Raw genomic sequence first — 17672 nt, 5'->3', positions numbered from 1 at the left:
TTCAATATCATCAGGCATCATCAACTCTACCCCTGGAGGGCCAGTGTCGTCCAGATCGTCGTCATAAATCAGTACAACTCTAACGGTGTGATTATATTATTAATAGAAGTTGATTGCGTGTGCATTTTAAACAATCAATTATAAACAATGACAATTGATTTTATTCAATCATTCATTTTCTATACCACTTATCATGTAAAGGGTTACGGGTGGACCTGGAGCCAATCCTCTGTGACGATTCAATTAAACATTGCGATTCTATAAGCATCATGATTATATAAATATCCTGATACAATATTACTTTTTTCCCCAATTTTGTCACCATTTTAAACCTTAAAAAAACTTTATTTCAAATTAAAGCAAAAAGCTACATTGTTGCTGAGCAGCATGCATCTCTGTCCTCCGCCATAATTCTTTTTTCTTAATCTTAAATAATTTACTCCTACCACACAGGATGAAATGTGCAAACAGTGTGCACTATCTGTTTGGATAATAAACAAACAATTTTTTACCTGCTCAAATGCCTCCAAAGTCTCAAAACGCAACTTGACTATGAGCACATGGGGGCCCTGATGCATGCAAATAATTTGCACTCATGGTGTTGACATGTACAATCGCGTGGAATAATTGGGTTTGAAACCAATTCCCCCATAGAGTTTGTAGACAAAGTCATATCAGAGCTATTTTCGATGACGCAACACTACTGTTGCAACACTACAGGAAGCTCCTGAGCTCGGCACAGAATCATTTAAATCTCTGACAGATTTGCCGATCAACTGAAAACCAGCTAATTCTGGTCTAGACCGGTTCAAATTTCTATTATTAGAAGATGTGCCCGCAACTTCATTTGCATGAAATTTAATTGCACGCTTATACGACTGTGCCATCTGTTAAATTTTGAGATAAAGTAATGTGTTTTTTTTAAGGTAATTTTTTTATGATATACAGTACAACCTCAATTCAATTATTCCATACGAATACAAGTAAATATAATTAATTCGTTCTCAGTCACTATGAACTATATTTAACTTTTGATTTATTTTGTTTATATCAAAATATTAAACAAAGTATGAAAAGCCTAAATAATACAAAAATGATACAACACTAAACATAAACTGCACAGGAAAGAGTAAACACTTTATTTTTACACATCTTGTTCCTGCACCTTTCTTAGGGAGACATGCTGACGTAAATGAATAAATGAATGGTGGAGATAAAGAGGGGTGGGGAGGAGCTTAGTGTGAGGAAGGTGACTCCCCCTTCATAGTAAAACTGAGTAATTCTCCTCAAGGGAGTCTCTCTCTTTTTTTTTGTTTCTTGGTCTCAGGTTTAATGGAAAGATTTAGAGAAGTAAAACCCTGTGTTATTGTTCAAAAGGTGTAGCACTCTATTGGATTGGATGTCACTCAACTTTTAAAATGTGTGCGATTTACGATCGTGGACTGAGCAAAACTTATGCTCGGCGACTCTCTTATGCCTTTGCCTTTGTTCAGCTGATAGCGGCAGCTTTTGATGGCGGTTTCTGGGTCGTGTTCATAGGAAGAGCTCATAAACGGAGACTAATATTAGGTGAATTTTTAGATTATGAACCGATTTATTCATACTTGGCGGAGCTTTGTGTTTTAAAATTTTTTTTATGATAATTTTATGTAATCTTTACAAGGAACACTTGAGGATTTCAAAGTGTCAAATCACAGATTTTGAGGATTCCAACTAGGTTCACATGAAAAGACTTGAAACAAAAAGCTCCTACTGTTTATCTGTGAAAAACAAGCCATTAGATCCTATTCCTAACAATCCGAGAAAAGAAATAACAGGTAATTACAAGGTCGGGCACATTTCAACAGTTTATATAACACCCTTTTCTCTGTTATTTTCTCTGAGAGGAGCCCGTTACACATTGTTAGCTGAATTAACTGAAATGGCTGAGCCTATGAATATTCCTCTGTCCCTCTCGCCAGCTAGTAATTGAAGCCTTCAGAACGAAGCACAAAAGAAAACAGACCAGCTCCGTGTGAATTAGACATTATTGTTCAGAACGCACAGTTTAAAAAAAAAAGATCTAGACATAATAAGCATAATGAATTCCCAATTGGACATCTTCACACCAAACAAAGATCAATTAGCATAAGCAACAGAGCAGATTCAACATTATTACAAATTGCACATCTAAAAATAATAAGTAAGCACAGGAATGTTCAACTGAAGTGCAGTCTGGCTTGGAAGGGCAGCAGAGATAAAATATTAAAAGATAAAATTATAAAAAGGTGTGATGTGCGTTCTATATGAGCAGTGTGGTTTTTTTTTTTTGGCTAGAATTTTCAAATACAGGACTATATTTAGCACCATGCAAGGTGATGACACAACACACTCTGAAACTCTACAGTCACCAACATCTGTTAATTGGTTAAAAGACAAGCTGATAAACTGCATAACACACACACACATATATATATATATATATGGGATAAGAGTAACATCTGGAACAAAGATCTGCGAGTTAAAATGTACACAACAAAATTTGCCCTCTGCCTTTTACCTCGTTCAAGATTCAACCTAGCATTGTCACGATCATTCTTAGAGAAAAGAAAAACAAGAAGAAGAAAAAAGAAAAAAAAAAAAAAACAAAGCTTGTGCTTCAGCTAGCTGCGCATTTTAGTTGATAATTAATCCACCTAGGCAAAATCATTATTTTATCAGCAGCAGCACTGAGAATGAATAACAATTGTACAGCATTTGCTATAATGCTCGATCATGTAGTGCATTTAGCTTTGACTACGCTACAAACCTAAAACAAATTCTGGGCTGCAAAGAGGTTTAAAGGACTACATTATTTTGTTACATCTGGCTGTTGAATGTTATCCTCTGGGCAACTACAAATAAAAGTTTAATAACCTGCACACAAATTCTGATTATACTGAATACTGATTTTCCCAACTCCAATTGTGTCATCACAATTTAAACAAAAGACACAGGAAGTAGTTTAGTCCACTCTTGTACTACCACTGTCATAATTTCCTTAAACGTGACCTGCCATTAATCCATGCAGAGGAGAAGAGCAAAGCACAACCCACACACAAGCTCAAGAAAACCTCATTAGCAAAAACCCAATTTGTTATTACGCAATAAAAAACCCCACCATAAAAAAGAAAAGCTATTGCAGGGTTCTCTGAAGAACATTAAGTAACGTGGCTCAGACTGCACGCTTCTTCACACAACGGATTAACCTGACAGCTCCAAAGCTGCGTCCCAATCTGCATAATTTTACTCAAGAGAGAGTGGCAGGTCAGTCTGACAGCCGATAGTGTAGTGTCGTTGTAGGCAATATAACTGCAGCAAGCTATAAAGAATGAAATAAAAAGAGAATTTTTACATTAGGAACAAATGATTTGTACCGTGCCCAGGCAAACTCAGGGCCCTAATGTGAAAACGCCCTAGGAACAGCAGCAAGTTAGTGTGCGTGTGTGTGTGTGTGTGTGTGTGTATATAAACAGTGATAGTAGCTAATAATAATAATAAATCAAACTTGTATATTTTGACACACAGTTAATCTAGATAAGACTATCCGTCCTCTGTCTTTAGTTTTCTTTTTCTTGGCTCTCACACTGATGGCAGCAGCCAGACTTTTATGGCATTTAAATGTATTATTAAATGTTTGAACTCCACAAAGTTTTTATTCTGCCTAAGATGTGATGTCATTTGAGGAATGGATTCAAAGGGTTGGATCATATCAATCAAAATACTTTTTTTTTAAAAGTAATGTTTTTTAGTCATATTAAAGCACTAGCTGAAATACCTGAGAAAAGAGTTTGAAGAAATAGTTAAAAGGTTAAAGATAAACATACAGTAAGCTGATCAGCCTTATTGTAATCAGTTATATTACTATCTCTCGTTGAAGTCCACATACATGTCTGCCCGTCTTTCTGTACAGCAGAACTCTCTGCCTGACTTCCTAATACAAAGAAATAGATTTTTTGTTTAAAATGGTTAAGTATCTTACGCCTTCTTTACGATAAGTTGTACTTCTTTCGTCACCAGCCAAATACACCCAATGTGCGATAATCGGAGAGTAAATCACAAATGAGAAATTAAAATGAGAGATTGAAAAATGGATAAAAGATTATGTTTTGCCTTAAAACAACTCCAGCACATTAAAATTTACTTATACTATTTTAGCACTTTTATTTCAGTGGTGAATATATTAACTAATTTAAATAAATATATTAGGTTAAGTTATAGTTGCAGGATTTGGCACATAACTGATCATAGCATCACTTTTATTCAACATTTAGATGAATGGTGCACTTATGGTGCAGGTAAAACTTCAGGCAAAACGTTTTAATTAATTCTATCCAGCGATCGATTTAATACGCGCCCACATTTTGACGCATGCACAGTACAATGTCAAAACTTCTAGTTTGTAATCTAACACATAACTGCTCAGAACTTTGATTTCATTTATGGCGCGGGTTTAACATCAGGCAAAAGTTTCATTATATTCTAAAGAGCAAGTTCTGACCAATGTACAGACAAAGCCTCTCTATTATTTATAGATGTAGCATGCCCCTACTGTATGAAGGCACTGCCCTGAATGGTCGTACTTCCATCATTTCCCAATTGTAGGCAGCCAGGACATTCTGTACAACTAGTCTGATTATGACATCAATCATTATAGTCTTTTCATCGATGACAAAAATAATTTGGTCTATCTGTTAGCACATTGCAAACAGCACACGAGTCTTTATTGTTTTACTCACCACGTTTCATCAAAATGTCTCCTGTTTACATCAACATTACAAAAGACTACAGTGTAATGACCCCATCCTTTATCAGCTATCCCTGTTTCTGTTCCTCAAACACAGCCCCTTTACTGAACGTGTAAAGCTTGCAGTGAAGTCTAAAAGTGTGGCTAGAGGGAGCAGACTCATCACTACAACACTCGATCAAGCACACTGACTGAGATGTGTTTGCTTTTAAGGCCACCTTGGACAATCATACTAACATTTATAACCACACAAGCTGTTTGTTCTGCACTGCATCAGTGGTTATGTTGATGAAGTTACTTCCTCCAAAAGAAATAAAACTTTCCTTAATTAAAAACCAAGGATGAATAAGGAGGCCCACAAAATGTTGCTTATTTCGTTGTGGAGACCGGCCTACAGCGCATCCCGGGCCAACCTAAAAATAAGACTCACAAAACCCAGATAATAAAGGAAAACTAACTGACACACTGTGAATGTTGCAAGGCATCCAAGCCCTCATTTACAACGAACCATCAATAATCAGTTCTCAATTAGCTACACATCCCTCCTTGATGCTTACTGTAATTGTGGAAAAACAGAGCATTACCTTAAAGTAAAGTTGAGCAATTAATCCTTATTATTGATTAATTCGGAGTTATGGTTTATATCAAATGTTTAAAAAGTTGGAACTTTTAGTCCAAATAAGCAGTTCAGGGCTGCATCTAACGATTATTTTTTATCCGATTAATCGGATAAAATCCTTTATTTAAAAACAGAACTAAAATCTTTAGAAAGTGCACAAACATGTTGCTCCTTGAGCTGTTATAATAATAATAAAACAAAATAAAAATGGACTAAAACAAAAAACATAGACATGTATGTTATACCTCAAAAAACATCTTACATCGGGGGACGTGCTGCTGACACTCTCACCCAGAGATGTTTGCTCCACTCTCAAGAAAATGTATGTACACAATGATGTGGCCCTGATACATGACTTCTGTGCTTTTACCCTTAGCCCAATTATCTCCAAGTGGCTGATCTTTTTCCATTTGAAATCTATTCTTCCCTTAAACCTGAATCACTGTCAGGTTGTTTACTGCCCAAACAGATTAACAAAGTATGTCATCACAATGACACCTCACTCTGCACTGAACCATTTGGATAATAACTCTTATGTTAAAATTCTATTTATCAATTTCAGATCTCCAATTAACACCATCAACCCCTTCAATTTGGTCTCCAAGCTCAGTGACCCCAGGATCCCAGAATCCCCCTTTAATTATTCCCATGACTTTCCCAATAGCCTACAGTTTATTAGATTTTGTAAAAAAAAAAAAAAACACACACACACCTTTCTCCAGCCGGAACACCGTAGTTCTACAGGGGCTGTATCATTAGCACTATTCTTTAAACCCATGACTGTGAACCTGCTCACGGCTCCAACATCATTATTTCACATGACAACAACACTACAGGGAAAAGGTCCAACACCTGGTGAGGCGATGTGCTGACAAACTCGGATTTAACACTCAGACCAAGGAGCTTATTGTGGACTAAGAGTCACACACACACAGAAACTCCTATGTATATACCTCCAGGGACACATAGGTAGATTAAGTGACCTGCCTTAGTTTTATTTGTCCCTTCACGTTGCCATTTTAATCAAGCACCTGTCTAGCCAACGTCACCTATCTACACAAATACTGACTGACAACTACTGTGGTAACATCAGAAGTATACTGTACTGTACATCTCAGCCTGTTACAAGTGCTGTGCAGCATCTAAGTGGAACTGCCCTACCCGGGCTCATGTACAGTTGCTTAGAGTTTCACTCCAACCCATACAGACAGACAAATACATTTATACATACACACTATATATATTGCGTATGTGTGTGTGTGTGTGTGTGTATACACACATATGCACACTCACAAACCGAGTCCTTTTATAGCACACTATATGTACAACTTTTTTTAAGCCATCACCATTTTCCATGCCTTATCATACCAAATCATCTGCTTTTCTGTAATGGCGGCATATTCGCCCTTAGCCTTGCCTTCAGTGCTTTGTTGCTCCACTGTGACTAATGATATCAGAGCATGCTAGTGCCATAGCATGTCTCGGTATTAAGCTGCAACAAAAATCATAAAAGTGGGAAGAGGGCTTAAGGAACAGCTTCTTTTACTCAGCTGTCAATCAGCTAAACTTTTCACAATAACGTCCCCCTGTCCACAAGCCCAAATTGCTCTCTGCTCATTGAGAAGTGATACATGGTTTCCCCAGTTGCACACTCTTTTACTTTCACCTGACATTCTGTTGCACTGTCATGTCTTTGGATTTCATTTTATGTCACTGGATGCATGTCCACTTATGTACAATTACCCTTTATGTGCACCTTATGTTTAATTGTTTTTTCATCCCACATGATTCACAGTGTATACTGTATCCCCGGGTATCATGCCATTTACACTGTCCTCTTTATCTTCCACCACGAATGTTTCTCATTTTTCTCCTAATTCCAGTGTCCCACACAGAGCTACAGTACATTGCTATTTTATAGTTTTGGATGGATTGTAATTGCATTTGATTGGTCTTCCATTTGCAAGCTGCACATTAGTAATATTTTAAATCTGACCTTTTTTTAAATATATTTTTATATACAGTAAAACCTCGGATTGCGAGTAACGCGGTTTGTGAGTGTTCCGCAAGACGAGCAAAGATTTTTAATAAATTTTAACTTAGAAAATAAAGAAGTCTTGGTTTACGAGTACCGAGTATCATGTATCACGCATGTGCTTAGTTTTGACGCCGAGCGTCACGTGATCACCACTAAGCCAACGGTTTTTCTCTCTCTTGCGCTGCGGAATTGTGGGTAATAATCTCCCCTGCTGGGTCTTAGCGCTCGTCTCTTACTGGTGTAATCAACATCCGTGCATGCGTGCAATATTTACTATAATACTGTGACCACGTGTGTGTGCGTAAAACATATTTTATTTTGTGTCTGTACAACGTGCGTGTAAAGCAAAAGCAAGTCTCGTTAAAGCATGCCATTATGTGCGCGCGCATAATTTCCCCTTCACACACTCACACCCTCCTCTCGCCTTAAAACACCACCTCCCCCCCTCCTCTTCCACTTGCCTTCACACACCTGAAATCACACAACAGAAGAATTATTTTCTTAACAAAAAAAAAAAAAAACTTAACAACATCTAACCAAGTCAAGATCTCTCCAGAGAAGGTTGGTATATCACTGTCAGGGTCTACAATTAAGAGACACACCTGTAAACACCTGTAAATTTACCTCAATATGCAAACCACTGGCAACAACCAAGGTTATCTTGTGCTAGAACAGTGGAAAGAGTATGGAGAAAGAAGGGCCAAACATGGTGGAGACAGTGTTATAGCATGAGCATGTAATGACTGCCAGTGGAACTGGGTCACCGGTGTTTATTCATGGTGTGACTGCTAATTGAAGTACTTCTACTTTCTGCTCAGATTCAGTCAAATAATGTGAAACTGTTAGGACGGTGCTTCACAGTACAGATGGAAAGTGACAAAACGTAGTGTAAAAGCATAAGGCAAATCCCCTAAATAGTCTTAAATGGTCGCATCAGGAACCTGAGCTGAACCCAAAAGATTATTCCTTTCGTTTACTTAAGACAAAACTTGAGGCAGCAAGCAGTAAAAATCTGGCAAAGCAGCTCAGGGGAGTAAACTCAGCATTTGCTCATGTCTGTGGGATCCAGACTCCAAGCATTCAATGACTTGCATCGAAGTATTAAAAAAATAATTAAGTTCAGTCAAGCCTGGAACATATTATTTTGTCCAATCATTTTCATGAAAAAGTTAATTATTTTGGGGGTGTTAAGTGGAAAAACAGTACTAATAACTGTGGGACCATGCAAATATTTATGGACCAGACTGTATAATCTATGGTTTCATCCACAAAAAAAAATTGTCCACTGTTTTGTGGCCTATTATGGTGCAATAATTAAACTCCATGTGTGTGAGTTTGCATAATGTCTATGACTTTGTGTGTTTTAAAAGCTAGTGCATGTGCTGTCATTTTGATTAAACAGTTTAATGATTTTGCACTGCTAGATGATAGACCCTTTACATCATGGCAGGGACTCAGTTTTATTTTTTGAGAGTGTTTTTTTTTTTTGGCCTTAAAATTGCTTTTGGTAAATATTTTTTTTTTTTAATCCAAAACACTGGTATAACACAGCATATCTGCTAATAAATAAAGCAAAAAGGATTGTATTTGTCCCCTTTTTCCCCTTTTTAAATATTTATCTGAATCTATCAGTGTATCATACAAAGAAAAAGCAAACAGAATGTCTTTAGCATATCCATGATGCCATTTCCTCATTCTGTGCTGCATTATTCAGTTTATGTCATCCCAGATGCACTCTCTGATTTGAGTGCACATAATAAACACGGCTAAAAACAGCAAAAAGCTTGAGGGAGTGAGTGCAACGCTCTAACATTTTTGTGGCAGAGTCACAACGGTTTATGTCAGAGGAGACTCTCTTTAGGCTGAGCAGCTTGTCTCATCACATGCCTGAATGAGCTCTGTGATATGGAGACGAGATCATGGCAGCTGTCCTGCTCATGCCTCAGCCAAATGATTTGTTAAGAGGGGTGTTAAAAAGGTATTGTGGTTGCAGAGATGAGTGCACCCACGCTGCCCTACTAACATTACATGGTTACCACAACGATTTAACCAGAGAGGCCAGCGTGCCCATAGACTCCAGGCATGACTGAATTGCAAGCTAAGCTGCTACCTCAGACACAAAACCAGGTTGGTTGCTACTGGGGATTTAACCAAATGTGAATAAATAATTCAGACAGAACAACATAACACATTCTAAACAAATACAAATAAGATGTGTGCTATTTTTTTTTGTTCTTTTCCCTACAGGTTCACAGAGCATCTGCCTAAGACTAAAGATGTGCATTAGGACAGAATTCCCAAGGAACGCAACAAAGAAGTGATGTGAGCAAGAGATTTTTCCTTATTTATATCATACTCACCTAGACAGTATGAGGCTCACAAGACAAAGATAACGATGGTTTGTCTACCATTAGCGGAATGCTACATTAGCTCAACTTATATTATGTACTGCTATATTAATTTCTAATATAAAGCCATATTCTATTATTTTGTGTGGATTAACTGCATAAAATAAAAGAATATTCTCCATCATTATTAAAAAAAAAAAATGGAGACACTTCACAGGAATACATGATAAAGGACCTCTTTCTGACAGGCAGCAGTACACTAAGTGTCCCAGTTTTATACCAGACTCTGACAGGGCATTCAACAAACTTTTTTTCAGCTTTCTGTATTGTAATAACCCCAAAATGCCTCCAAAAGTAAATCTGATCTGATATTTCCAGAACTATAATAATTAATTCCCTAATTTGTGAAAAGTGTTGGTTTGAAATTAGCTCTCCAGCTTACTCAAGCATATTAGACAGAAAGCTTGTGAGAAAGCTCCACTGAGCATCTGGTGGAGACCGATTATGAAGTCAAGTGATGCAGCCAAAGAACTCTTCAAGTTCAGGGGTTTAATAAAGTTATGCTTTGCAAATTGGTATTTGTTGTTATAATTTGTAAATTAAAATTCCCAGCAGGCCCTGAACTTGCAACGTTTATTTGCAGGGGGATTCAAAATAAATAAAATAAAACAACAGCTGCAACAACAGTGGAAGCAGCAACTGCAGTAGCAAAAACAATTAAAATAATTATAATAATAAAAATAAATATAAAGGCAATAGCTTACAACCCCTAGTTGCTACTGTACATGCACTACTATATGTGCTATTTAGGCTGTAACCAGTTTTGGTCTATGTATTGTATACTATATATATTTTTTTTTTTTTCTCAAAATGAAACTGGAAAATCAAGGGATGTGTTTTTATTATTGTACAGTAGTTGCTGTCTTGGCTCATAATGCACTTGCATTGATGTAATCGCTTAGACATTTATCGTGTTTTCTGAACAAAAGCAAAAAATATGGGGAAAAAATCTTGGAAGGAATCTTTAAAAATATTATATATTACTTTTATGTAACACACCACACACAAGTCTTAAAAGCAATTATCTATGAACCCAAATATTACAACATGCCTTTGCTGTAGGTTACAATGTGAACCAAGTCAACCTGGAATTACAGAAACCTCTATAAGCATTAGGTAAGTTCAGCATTTGAATGATTCCTGCCCATGTTCATGAAAGTCCGTCACCAGTATCAACGGTGGTCCATAAATTGGAAACAGGAGGTTTATCCAAACATAAGCATTCTAAACCAAAGTTCTGTTTTTTTTTTTTTTGGTTTACTAAGGCATCTCAATAGGCTTTTGCTAAGGGCACAACTTAATCCATTGCTTCTTTTAAGTCAAGTTCTACATATCATCCAGGTTATATGTACAGGTAAGGTTTTTTTTTTTTTTTTAATGGACTTCTGCTTTCTGCGTGTGCCTCTGTTAGCATCATATTTCTGTTCTTGACTGATAAGATTAGAATCCAACATGGGCTTCTGCTGCTTTAGCCCAGTGGTTCCAAACCCTGGTCCTGGAGGACCCACACCTTGAATATTTTAAGGTTTTCTTTGCTCTATCACACCCACTTCTATTTAGTAAAGTCTGTTAATTAGCCAATTTGTTAAATTAGGTGTTATAGGAGCTAAGAAAATACCAAAATATGCAGAGCAGAGGAACCTCCAGGACTGGAGCTAGGACCCACTTCTGAAGTCCATTCCCTGTGATGTGCTGAACATTCTGAGATGCTTTTCTGCTCACAACTGTAAAGTGTTATTATTAGAGTCACTATAGACTTTCTAACAAGTCAAAATCCGTCTCATCATTCTTCTCTGGTCTCATCAATAATGTGTTTCAGCCTGCAGACGCTGAACTCTCAGGACTTTTCCCACAATTCTGTGTGAACTGTTGTGATCCAGTAAAATAGTAAAACCAACCCACGTGGCAAGGACATCCATGACACGGTTAAATCAAGCTTTTAATACTGACCCTAACACTCTGCCTGTACTGTGCTGCTGTCACATGATTGGCTGTTTAGATAACCACGTAGATGTGTTTCATAATATAGTGGTACAGCAAGTGTAAATACAGTGTGGTGTGTGTGTGTGTGTTGTTTTTTTCCGAATACAGAGCGAAAGGTGGCTGCAATTTTTGCATACATTCATAAACGTTTACCGATATCACTCACGGCGTTACACAAGGCTGCTAAATAGTTGCACAGGAAATAAGCTAGCAAAACATTCCCCTCTTAGCTAGCTAACCTCGGATAAATGCAACTACCTCAACCAAACAAACACAACGGAAGAACTTAGAGTAGATATTAATATAACTGTTCAGCGTAAGCTATATCCGCGTCTTGTCAAGACGGTGTAACTCACATTAGCAGCTGCAGGGAAGGAAACTCTCCCGCTGCTGGAGTTTGATGTGTGCGCGCGAAAGGAGGAGGAAATGAAACGTCACGCGGAGGAGGCGGGGCTTCTTAAAGTGCGCGCGACACCACTGTACAACGGACACAATGCGCATAGACGTGCTTACATTCCTATAGAAATGAATGAAAAGTCTTGCTTCTCTCTAGTATCTTTTCTCTCTTTATTTATTCATCAATACACAATTGATTAAGGAAACAGTACTATTTGGAGTTACTATAAAAAGGGACTGTTAAATAAAATACATTTTGTATTAAAAAACTTAACATTATTAAAACATTGCATCAAAGTAAGAAAGTCGTTAAAATATGTAATCAGTTTGTGCATGAGCATGCATTACTTCTCATTTAATTATTTCTTTTTTTATGCTGGTCTGTGCTTTAGTATACTAGTAAATTGCTGACAGGGTCATTGCTAACAAGGATCATTTATGCCCGTGGGAACCCACGATGTTCGATCCACGGCTGACTTATGTGCAAGCCAGTTATAAACTAAATTTAAACTATATTTAGGTTTTATAATAATCAATAATAATAATAATAATAATAATAATAATAATAATAATAATAATAATTATTATTATTATTATTATTATTATTATTATTATTATCTGGGTAGGAGGGATGGTTTTGTTTGTGTTTGTCCTTTGTTTAAATCTCAAATTACTTTTTCCATAATTCTCAGCCAGAAAACTAAAAACCACATGACCAACAAACTGAAGTCTCATTCATTTTAAACAAGATCACTAATTTCCAGTTAGAACATTTACTAGCTCACTATTCTCTGGATCATTGTGCAGTTGTATTGTGCCACTCGCGAGCATTATATTTCACAATCCTAGTTCTCTGATCTGCTTGACGTTGTCTCTTAGTTAGACATTTTTCTAGTGCATCCATTTACCTTTATTATGACTTCGACCCAAGTGTATGTTTTTTCCTGTTTTTTTTTTTTCTAAATAGAATTGAATAGAGTTTTGCATTATTTTCTTCCTAATGTCAACCAAAATATTAATTTATTTATGAATGAATTTATTATAGGTGGTGTAGTGGTTAGCACTGTCGCCTTGCACCTCCAGGGTCTGGGTTCGAATCCCAGCCAGGCTCAACTTATGTCTCTGTGTGCATGGATTGTGCATGTTCTTCCTATGCTTAGTGGGTTTCCTCCGGGTACTCTGGTTTCCTCTCACAGTCCAAAGATATGCAGGTTATGCTAATTGACGTTCCCAAATTGCCCGTAGCGTGTGTGTGCCGTGCGATGGATTGGCACCCTGTCCAGGGTGTACCCCGCCTTGTGCCCTAAGCCTCCTGGGATAGGCTCCAGGTTCCTGTGACCCTGAATACAGGATAAAGCGGTATAGAAGATGAGTAAGAGAGTGAATTTATTATAGAATGTGCAACACATGACCAGCCAACTACATAGTGTAAACTATATTTTTGCGACCCAATGCAAAAATTAAGCATGAGATTATAGTGTTGGTGTGTGAATATGGAAGGAATTTTTCTAGTAATTTTTGGACCATTACTGTAGGGAGCACAGCAGAACAAATGGGTTTAGTTGTGTTATGTGTATTATAAAGAGGCATGGTTACATGTACTGCTCCAGTTTGGTCTCACACAATGACATTTTTCTTGTGGATTTTCCTACAAATGTTTAAGCGGGATAAATTAGCAGCTGATCTGAAAGTATACAAAAAAGACAATTATAGGTAATGAAATAAGTGTCATTACTGCCTTACAGCTTCAGTGTCCCTGAGCTCAGGTGGAGTTTTTATGTTCCTCCTGTCTTTGCCTGGGTTTCATCCAGGTCTTCTGATTTCCTTCAACCGATGTGGCTGGTTGCGCTAAATGCATGCAAATGAGCATGTGCATAGTGCCCTGCGTGGAAATGGAATCCCATCCAGGGTTTATTCCACCCCATGCCAAGTGCGCCTGGGAAAGGTTCCAGATCCATGGCAACCCTAAACAGGATAAAGTATTTCCTAAAGAATATAATTTCTAAAAATATTATTATTGGTTGAGCAGTACAAGTAAATGCACAGGGTCCTATCCTGGGACTGGATGTGACAAACACAAACAAACAAACACACACACACACACACACACACATCTTAAGGAGATTTAGCATAGCCAGTTCAGCAAGCTAAATGCTTTGTAAAGCAGGGACCCTGGAGTTAAGAGGCAGCAGCCATATCGGACGGTTTTGTTTCCAAGTAGACCTTGGCCGGTGTTCATTTTATACATCTTTATTACATAAAGGGTGCCAACAGCATGATGGTATGACACATTCTCTGTGTTAAATACAAGTGATAATCCAGCATGTCTCTTTGGGCTTTGATTTGTTTCCTGGCAATAGTTAGTGACAGAAATGAAGGTGGCAGCTTTGCTAAATCATCTCTCACCTCTTTTTCTCACTCAGTAACCCTTTTATCACACAGTGGCAGTGACTCACTGTGTTACTGCATCACCTCTCTCGGCATAACATTCAATATGCTGCTCTTTTCCCTGTCACATTGTGTTTGCCACCAGATCTGCCATAATGTGAGGTCAGTGTTATTTTTAGGTCAGAGACTTTGCAATCTGTTAATGCCAATATGCAAAATAGCTAGTTAATAATAAAAGTTAATGCTTCACTACATCTCAGTCATTTTCAGTAGACAAGCTTTTGGATTTACACTTGAGATCATTATTTGCATGTGTGTGGACATTTTAAAGTAAACCCTTGTTGGCTTAAAGTGTAAATTCTAATATCGCCTTTTTAACAGTATAAAGATTGCATATTGTGCAGTCTAAGGCAGATAAACAATAACCTTCACAAAATCCAGGTTCACAGCTCTCCCAGGTCTCTATCTGCTTATCTGTTGGACTGCACAGGACTGATAATTTGTTGGAGTTGTCTTCGTAATGTGAAGTAATCCCATTAGGCAGCCTCTTGAGAGGGCAAAACAGATTAGCAATGTCAGACTAATCAGAATCAGCTAGCCGTGACACTAGTCTACAAATCCCAACAGTCAGATTGGTTGCGACAGACACAAAGAGTAAGCCCGTAATATATACAGTGAGAAGCTTTATTAAATGAGGAATTCTCAAGTGTGGTAAACAGAACAGAAAAGTTGCTTTTCAGAGCTAACTGCATTGTCTTATGTGATTATGCAGTCAGATTAGCAAATGTGCTATTTATAAAGTAGCTCAGTAAATATGGGAATATAAAATAGAAAAAAAAGATGATGAAAACATTTTCTCTTTTTTATACATTGCTGAATATCCAAGGTGTCCCGAAAAACTCCATAAACAGGGGAAATGTAAAATTTTTCAGCAAAAAATAAATGTATTTATGAAACGTCCTGTACATGATTGCCATTTCTGGATATATGGATATGGATATATTATTAGTGAAGTTGGAAGAAACACATTTGCAAATTGATAGCCAAAACATTATGTAAAAAATAAAATACCAAGATTATAAATGTAAATAGCAACTTTTTGGATAAAACATCATATTCCAAGTAAATTTCATGCATATTAATTATGAGGTTGTAGTTTCAAATATCTAGCAGAAGCACTTTGATATAGCTTGAATGTTCAGGTCTGGATAATAAGTTAGGCTAATTAATGATACAGTATTTCTGTTATAAGCTATCCGGAGATATATATTTCACACATAATACATAATACACCCATACATATAAATTACATAGTCAAATGAACTGTTCCTTTTCTAGCTGCTGTGACATTACCGCTGTGGCAGGCATGACAGCTTCTTGAGGCATAAATACCAGAGCGTTAGAGACTTATTATTAACTTGCTCAGGGTTGGGACCTCACTCAAGTCACTTTTCTGATGAAATGTCATATGTTTATGGGCAGTAACTCAATTTAGATAGGGTCACTGTGAGACCATTGAGTAAAGGCAGATTATTTCGAACACTCATGCCCATACATTTGGAGGAACCTGGTTTCTGAAGTCTGTAAGTGTACCTGTGAGCCCAAACTATGAGACATGGGAGGAAACAGAGCCATAAAATAAGTGCACATGACCACTGACTTGGACATTAGCCTTTCTATAAGGTAGTTATTTTAAAGCCAACAGAGGCAATAAATTCTGCACATTTAATTGGAATGCCTATATGCAAGAAGATTTACAATAGATGGAGTATTTTTCCCTTTACTTGAGGAGTACAGAGTTCATGTTTTAGTGACATCTGGAGAAAACCAATTCTAATTGCTTCAACCAGGGCCAGAATACGTTGTGGCTCATAATGCTGTTCCAGACTTTAATGCATAACTAGTAGGGGACTGTACGGTAATTTCACACATTGATCTCCTATTTTCATGTGCTCAGAGGAACTCTAGGACCCCCTGCTGAACTAAGGGCTGAGAAAGGACACTCTTTTCCTAATTCAACCTCTCAGAGCACTAAGAGTAACAGAAAGCACCATATTAATCTGATATCTAAAAAGTGATTTTGAAGCCATAATAAACATTGCTTTAAAAAATATGTGCTCAGTTGTTTAAGCCTATATGGCATTTAATTCCTTTAACAAATTTACATTCTTCTGTTTTGCTTGTTAACTGTTATTTGCTGATGGTAAATAAACTAGACATGTGATTATGCTTGATTGCTCACAAATAGTTTATTTCCTTTATTTGATCTCTACACGACCGTTTCAAAATAGGGGACATTAATAGGGGACATTAAGGAATTGTTTATCACTGTCACTGAAAACACATTGACAAACAGAGCATAATTTCTCTTCTGTAATTAAATATGAATTTCCCTGTAATAAGTACTGTTTATGCATTAGATTTGGAGTTCTTATATAAACTGTATAACTTCAGTTTATTAATACTGAAGTCATTGACACAAGATGTAAATTTTAGCCCCATTTAATATTGTATTAAATCTTTAAATATATAACATGCTATTTTAAACCTGGCAATAGAAGAATAAAATAAAGCACACTTTATAGACTGTGACAAGTTTTAAACAGTAGAAGAAATAAAAATTATCTAAATTGGTGCTTCATGTAAACTTTTGATTTTTTTTTTTCAGAAGAGAACATGCAAGAATGTGCAAAATTCAACTCAATGAAACAACAATTTCATACTTATTATTATTTGGTGACAAACAATAGTTATGAAGAATGCACAATACAATAAATGTATTACTTCACACAAATTGTAATACAAAAAGTGCTTCTCCATGCTTCCTCCAGACTGTGGGACCTTAATTTCCAAATGAAATGCAAAATTTTACTTTTATTTGTAAAAAGCACTTTGGACCACTGAGAAATTGTCCAGATCTTTTTCATGTAAGATAATTCTGATGTTGTCTCTGGTTTAGGAGTGGTTTGATACCAGAAATGCAACAGTTGTCATGTGGATAGTGACTCTTGATGAACTGACTCCAGCCCCATTCCATTCTATGTGAAACTCTTGAATCTGCTTGTTTTTGGCAAG

The 17672-nt window shown here is 36.9% G+C and overlaps 1 protein-coding gene across 1 annotated transcript in view; it reads right to left on the bottom strand.

Annotated features, from left to right (window-relative positions):
* The window catches only part of pot1 (protection of telomeres 1 homolog), a 51868-nt gene extending 39644 nt beyond the window's left edge, over positions 1 to 12224 (bottom strand). Inside the window, exon 1 of the mRNA XM_053491184.1 lies at positions 12170 to 12224. The gene's annotated coding sequence lies outside the window, so the exon portion shown is untranslated. The remainder of the gene's footprint in view (positions 1 to 12169) is intronic.
* Positions 12225 to 17672: the final 5448 nt, after the last annotated feature.

The sequence above is a fragment of the Clarias gariepinus genome, chromosome 2, assembly GCF_024256425.1.
Source record: "Clarias gariepinus isolate MV-2021 ecotype Netherlands chromosome 2, CGAR_prim_01v2, whole genome shotgun sequence".
NCBI lineage: Eukaryota > Metazoa > Chordata > Actinopteri > Siluriformes > Clariidae > Clarias > Clarias gariepinus.
This window is presented reverse-complemented; position numbering and strand designations above follow the sequence as displayed.